The 7854-nt window shown below is 36.6% G+C and overlaps 1 long non-coding RNA gene across 12 annotated transcripts in view; it reads right to left on the bottom strand.

Moving 5' to 3' along the window:
• Positions 1-7854, bottom strand: part of LOC123619413 (uncharacterized) — an 874904-nt gene that overhangs the window by 21737 nt on the left and 845313 nt on the right. The window lies entirely within an intron of this gene.

Raw genomic sequence — 7854 nt, 5'->3', positions numbered from 1 at the left:
GGATTGCATCCATGCTCTCAAAACTCTGCTTGTGGATAAACTGTTTCAGAAGGCTGGTCAGCTACACGGCAGTTTCCCATATCCTCTAGATCCATGGAGTTGAAGAGTTATTCTCAGTTATTTCAGCTGATGACCATTGCCAGATCTAATATTTTATATTTCTATGCTATAGATAGCATATATCTAGTGGGTGGCAGTGGCCAAGAAGCAACCATTTACCCTACCCCCAATTCTTGCCACACAAAGAGTGAATGGTGAAGTGTGCACAGCATAGTGTTGTGGAAGACATGCTCTGGTGGGCTTGGCAGTGGATTGAAAGATCTCATCTCCCCCAGGTTCCTGGAATGTAAGAAAGAACTAATCTGGGGAGATTCATTACCTGGTGAATATCAGTATGTCCTATCATTCCCAGAGCTGAGCTCAGGACTATCCATGTAGGTGGTGGCACCAGTTCTTGTTCCCATCCACCACAGCTTGTGCTCCATAACACTGAGTTCTGCCTGGGGGAGGGTAGGATCATGCCTTAAAAAGTGGAACACCCAACCCTGCCAAAGATCCAACTTTAATTAGATCAGACTGTAGACTAATATATACCCCTAGGTATTGTTGTACTCAATAGATAAATTAACTAGCAATTGGTGGAAACTAACAGCTTAGTTGTGATACCAGTATATGTAGATCAGACATAAACAGGAATATCAGGGAAAGAAACAGAGGCCCTGGCTAAAACTATAGTCATCAGTAGTAGACAGGAAGACTTGAGTGTATGCCCAAGGCTGTATGCTCTGAGAAAACAGCAGAGTTTGTACACTGTTGGGGGGAAATAGACTTTGTTTTTCTAATGACTTGGATAGAAAAATTCAACAAACACACAAAAGAGCAAACATAGATTCTTCCCAAGAAAGACCAGTTAATATATTGTAATAACTTTAGATAACTAAAATTATTGAGTCTTCAATAAAAATGATGAGCTACATACAGAAGAAGTATGACCCATAGACAGTTAAATAATCTCCCTCTCATGGTCACAGATGTTAAACACAGCAAAGTTGCTTTTAAGCAGCTATTTTAAATATGTTCAAATATCTAAAGGAAATCATGTTTAAAGAATTAAGAAGGTACAATGATAATCTCATCAAAAAGACTATAAGGATAGAGAAATTATACAACAGATGAAATTCTAGAGTTGAAAAGTATAATAAAAATGAAAAATCACTAGGGGTGTTCATTAAAAAAACCTCAGAAAAATCTAGGACAACATAAGGCACACAAACAAACATGTAATAGTAGTGCCAGAAAGAGGAGAGGGAGAAAAATAATCAGAATGAACATTTATTTGAAGAAATACTGGCTGAAACTTCTCAAATTCAGTTTTCCACAATGAGACACAGAATCATACTTTTGAAAGACAAAGAAAATCTTGGAAAGAGGAAGAGAAAAATGACATCTCATGTGCAAGGGAAGCCCAGTAAGATTAACAGCTGACTTACAATCAGAAACAAAAGTCTGAAAGAAGTGGGATTACATATTCAAAGTGTTGAAAGGAAAAAAAAATACATCAAAACTATCTTAAAAATGAAGGTAAAATAAACAATGTATTTGTCATGGCAGCCTGAGTTGACTACGTACCATAGACTGGGTGGCTTAAACAACAGAAATTTATATCTCACAATTCTGGAGGCTGGGAAGTCTAAGATCAAGGTACCAGCAAGATAGGATTCATTCTGAGACCTTGGCTTATAGGAAGCCACCATCTTGCTCTATATGTACATGACCACTTCTTTGTACATGCACACAGAGAAAGCAATCTCTCTTTCTTCCTCTTGTTACAATGGCATTAATGCCATTGTGAGGGTCCATCCTCATACTTCATGTAACCCTAATTCTTCCGAAGGGCCCCATCTCCAAATACCATCACATTGGAGGTTAGGGCATCAACATTGGATTTTTGGGGTATACAATTCAGTCCATAGCAAATACTGTAGTAGTTTGTTGCTGGCAAAGCTGTACTACAAGAAACACTAAAAGGACTTCTTAAGGCTGAAACTATGTGACAGTATAGTATCAAATCCACATGAAAAAAGAGGGTGTCATTTATGAAAATACAGAAGAGTAAAATTGTATGTCTTCTCTTAAATGATTTAAAAACTCAATTGCATGAAGTAACATTTATATAATTTGTATTGTTGAGCTTGTAAATTATAGAAATGATAAATAGGTAATTTGGCAACAATAGGCTTAAGGTGGAAGATGAATTGGAGTAATGTCAATCCCTAGGAATAAATGAAGAAAACCAGAAATGATAAATAAGATATAATATGTATAACATTAACAGCACCAAAAAGGAGGAGGGAGAAGAGCTATATAGGAGTAAAATTTCCCATATCTCACCAGAGTTAAGTATAAATCTGAAGTAGATGCTGAAAGTTAGGATGCACACTGTTAAGCCTTAAAGCAGCTACTAAGAAAATGAATGAAAAATATACTGAAAAAATAATTAAAATGCTACCCTAGAAACTATTCACTTAATACAAAGGAAGATCGTAAAAAAGAAAGAGGAACAAAAAGTAAAATGGCAGATATAAGTCCAACTATATCAGTAATAACTTTATTATTTATGTTAGTAATAACTAACTTTCAATGTGAGTGGATTAAAGAATCTAATCAAAAGAATAGGTTGTCAGCCTTGATAAAAAGCACAATCTATACTGAATCTGCAGGAGACACATTTTAGATTTAAAGACACAAACAGCAGAGAGAGAGAAAGATAGCAGAGTAAGAAGTCATGGAGCTCACCTCGCCCCATCAACACATCAAAAATACAACTATGTGTGGAATAATTCTCACTGAAAACTAATCAGAAACTGGCAGAAGGACTCCTGTCCAACCAAGACTGTAAGAAAGATAGAAACATCATGGGGTTAGGAAGGGAAGAAAAAGCAATTGGGTCAGGGCCTGTGCCCCTAGAGGGGACTCAAAGGAAAAGGGAGAATATATGGAAGGACACCAGCCCTGAGAAGTAAGCAGGTAAAACCACAGACCGAGCATCCCAATCCTGGGGTAGGTACTATGCATAGCAGGTAAGCCCCTTTGGCTTGTTGAAGAACCACTGAGACACAGGGAAAGGCTGTAGAAACCTGGACTCCACTCCTAAGGAGCACAGGAGTGCTGGCTTGCCCCTAGCAGCAAGCTGCTGGGTTATCTGCGGCCATCTCACCTCATTCCCCAGCCTGAGCCAAGTGTATGCCCCAGCTCCACTCACTCCACAACACAGCTTGGCACAGGATCTAGGGCAGCCATGACCTGGAAAAGACTCAACCTTGGAAACAGAGGCAACCTTGTCCCAGGGTGGAGCCCAGGTGGGGCAGCAGTGGCCACTGTTGGCACTTACTTAAGGGGTACCCCAGAAACAGCCCAGGCTTCAGACGGCATTGTGGCTGCTGGGTTTTCCCAAATTGCTTCACTGTGAGATCCAGCCCAAGTCCAGAGAATGCTCCACCCCTGCTCTCTCCACACCACAGCACAAGATCTGGGATGGACATGACTAGGGAGAAGATACTACTATGGTCTGCATCTGAGCAGAGCAGAAGATGCCTACACAGGGAAAGCATCAGACCTCTGTAGGTACACAAGTTCCATTTGCTTCAGCACTCCCCTACTGTGGGGCAAAGGACTCAGTGCAGGAAGAAGGAAACACACTTTAAAGGGAACAAAGCCAACTTGAGTCTGACCCTTATGGCTTCTACTACCACAACTTGGGGTTAGCCTCCAACCCTGAGCAAAGAGGAAGTCCAACCTCATACCCTGTGCAGGCTCCAGGTTCTCCAGCCTCACTGCCTACCAAGGTGATAGCTGCAAGCACATGCTGAGGAAAACTGTAACTAGCATCCACATCAAATCCAGCCCTCTCACCAACAGCATTGGGCATACATAGTCTGCCTAGGGATGCTCCCACATAAAAATATCCCTTCAAGATCAAAATAGGGAACTGTTTCAACTAAATTCATAGAGGCAGAGAAAATACTCTCAATTGGAAAAGCAAGAAAAACACCTGGGAAAATAATGAAAGAGAAATAACTTATCAGATGAAGTATTCAAAAAATCAGTAATAAAAATGTTAACTGAATTAGGTAAAATAATTGATCTAACTGATCATTTTAACAAGGAACTAGAAAATATTAAAAAGACACAATCAAAAGTGATAATATCAGAGATAAAAAAATTAGAAGGAATGAATAGCAGACTAAGTGAGGCAGAACACATAAGTGATCTGGAAGATAGAATAATGGAAACCACCCAGTCAGTCAGGAGAAAGAAGGAAATGAAAAATAAAAATAGATGCAATTTATGAGATCCCTGGGATAACATTATGTGGGCCAACATTCTCTTTATAGGCATTCTAGAAAACGAGAGAAAGAAGAGAATTGAAAAGGTATTTGAATAAATTATGGCTGAAAATTTTACAAACCTGAAGAAGGAAACAGATAGCCAGGTACAGGGAGCACAGAGGGTCCCATACAAGATGAAGCCAAACAGAGCCACACCAAGATTTATCATAATTAAAAAGACAAAGGTTAAAGAGAGAATTCTAAAGGCAGCAAGAGAAAAACAAAAAGTCATTTACAAGGGAATCCCCATAACGCTATCAGTTGATTTCTTTGCAAAAACTTTGCAGGGCAGAAGGAAGTGGCATGACATATTCAAAGCCCTAAAGGGGAAAAGCCTGGCAACCTAGGATATTCTACACAGCAAGATCATCATTTAGAATAGAAAGAGAGACAAAGAATTTCTCAGGTAAGCAAAAACTAAAGGATTATTAAATCTACTCTAAAATGTTGCAGAGTCGTATGTAAACAGAAGCAAGAATCTATAGGAAAGGAGTAAATCACAATAGGAAAAGCAAATATATAATAGAATTGAAGATCACTTAAATAAGCTAGTACATAGATGAAAAAACAATAAAGATTTATAAAAGTGATTATAACTATAATTAACAGCAAAAGGATAAACATGAAGATGTAAAATATGACATCAAAAACAAAAAATGTAAGGGACAGGAGTAAAATGTAGATCTTTTAGAGTGTGTTTGAACTTATATGACTGACTATCACTCAAAAGCAAGTAGATATAGTTAATATACTTGAAAACCAGAGTAGCCACAAATCAAAAAAATAGAATAGAGTCACAAAAACCAAAAAGAAGAGAACTCAAGCATAATACAAAAGAAAGCCACAAAAGGAAAAACAAAAAGAAGAAAGGAACAAAGAAGAAATACAAAATCAATTGGAAAACAAGGTTTAAAATGGCAATAAGTACATACCTATCAACAATTACTTTAAGTGTCAATGGACCAAATGCTCTGATCAAAAGACAGAGGCCGACTGGATTTAAAAAAAACAAGAACCTACAATATACTGCCTACAAGAGACCCACTTTAGGGCAAAAGACACAGGAAGACAGTGAAGGGATGGAAAAGATATTTCATGCAAATAGAAATACCAAGAAAGTGGGGGTAGCAATACTCATACCAGACAAAATAGACTTTAAAACAAAGACTATAAAGAAAGACAAAGAAGAGCATTATGTAATGATAAGAGGATCAGTACAAGAGGAGGATATTATACTCATTGACATATATGCACCCAATATAGGAGCACCTAAATATATAAAACAAATACTAACAGATTTAAAGGGAGAAATTGACAGGAATACAGTAATAGGAGACTAACATCAATAAACAGATCATCCATTCAGAAAATCATTAAGGAAATAGAGATTCTAAATGACATAATAGACCAGTTGGACTTAATTGATATCTATAGGACACTATATCCACAAAACAAAACAAAACAAAACACACATTCTTTTCAAGCATGCATGGAATGTTCTCCAGGATAGATCACATATTAGGTAACAAAAGTAGCCTCTTACCAATTTAAGAGGATTGAAATTATTTCAAGTATATTTTCAGACCACAGTGGTATGAAGCTTGAAACCAATCAAAGGAAAAAAATGGGAAAAGAATGAACACATGGAGACTGAAGAACATGCTACTAAAACTCCAATAGGTCAATGATGAAATCAGAAAATACCTCAAGAAAAATGAAACTGAAAATACAACCTTACAAAATCTATGGGATGCAGCAAAAGCAATTCTAAGAGGGAAGTTCATAGAGATACATGCCTTCCTTAAGAAACAAGAAAAATCTCAAACCTACCCCACCACCTAAAAGAATTAGAAAAAGAACAAACAAAACCCAAAGTAAGCAGAAGGAAGGAAATAATAAAGATCAATAAAACCAAGAGCTATTTTTTTTTAAGATAAACAAAATCAACAAACCTCTAGCCAGGCTCACCAAGAGGAAAAGACAAAAGACACAAATCATCAAAATAAGAAATGAAAGAGGAGAAATAACAACTAATACAACAAAGATATAAAAAATTATAAGAAAATACTATGAATAGTTATGTGCCAACAAATTGGACAACCTGGAAGAAATGGATACATTTTTAGAAAAATACAGCTGGTCAAAACTGAATCAAGAAGAAACACATAGTTGCAACAGATGAAATCACTACAAGTGAAATAGAATCAGTAATTTTAACAACTCCCTCCAAACAAAAGTCCAGGACCAAATGGCTTCATTGAGGAATTCTACCAAGCATACAAATAACTTTTACCTATACTTTTCAAAGTATTTCAAAATACTGAAGAGGAGGGAAAACTCCCAAATTCATTCTATGAAGCCACCATTACCCTCATACCAAAACCAGACAAAGTTGCTACAGAAAAAGAAAATTACAGGTCAATATCTTTGATGAACATAGATGCAAAAATACTCAACAAGACATTAGCAATTTGAATCCAATAATACATAAAAAGGATCATACACCATGACCAAGTTGTATTTATTCCAGGGATACAAGGATGGTTCAGCATTCACAAATCAATCAATGTGACACACCACATTAACAAAAGGAAAGATAAAAACCACATGATTATCTCAGTAGACACAGAATAAGCATTCGATAAAATTCAACACCAATTCATGATAAAACCTCTCACCAAAGTGGGTATACAGGGGACATAGCTCAACATAATAAAGCCATTTATAATAACCTCACTTAAAGCCTTCCTGCTAAATTCAGGAACAAGACAAGGATGTCCACTCTCACCACTTCTATTCAACACAGTATTGGAAGTCCTAGGCACAGAAATAAGACTAGAAAAAGAAATACAAGATATCCAAATTGGAAGGGAAGAAGTAAAACTGTCACTATTTGCAGATGACATGATACTCTATATTGAGAACCCTGAAGGCTCCACACAAAAAATATTAGAACTAAAAAATTAATTCAGCAAGATAGTAGGATACAAAATTAATATACAGAAATTTATTGTATTTCTTTACACTAACAATGAACTATCAGAAAGAATAAGTTTTTAAAAATCCCATTTAAAATTGTGTCCAAAAAAATGAGATACCTAGGAATAACCGTTAACCAAGGAGGTCAAAGACCTGTATACTGAAAACTATAAAACCCTGACAAAGGAAACTGAATATGATTCAAAGAAATGGAAAGATATCTCATGCTCTTGGATTGAAAGAGTTAATATTGTTAAGACCGCCACACTATCCAAAGCAATCTACAGATTTAACACAATCCCTATCAACATACTCGTGTTCACAGAATGAGAACAAATAATTCTAAAATTTAGATGGAACCACAAAAATACGTAGAATTGCCAAAGCAATCCTGAGGGAAAACAAGGCTGGAGGCATAACTCTTTCAGACTTCAAACTGTACTACAAAACTACAGTAATCAAAACAGTGTGGTATTGGCAGAAAAAG

Source organism: Camelus bactrianus, chromosome X, assembly GCF_048773025.1.
Source record: "Camelus bactrianus isolate YW-2024 breed Bactrian camel chromosome X, ASM4877302v1, whole genome shotgun sequence".
In the NCBI taxonomy this organism is placed as follows: domain Eukaryota; kingdom Metazoa; phylum Chordata; class Mammalia; order Artiodactyla; family Camelidae; genus Camelus; species Camelus bactrianus.
Note: the sequence above shows the minus strand (reverse complement) of the source record. Positions and strands in the feature narration are given on the sequence as shown.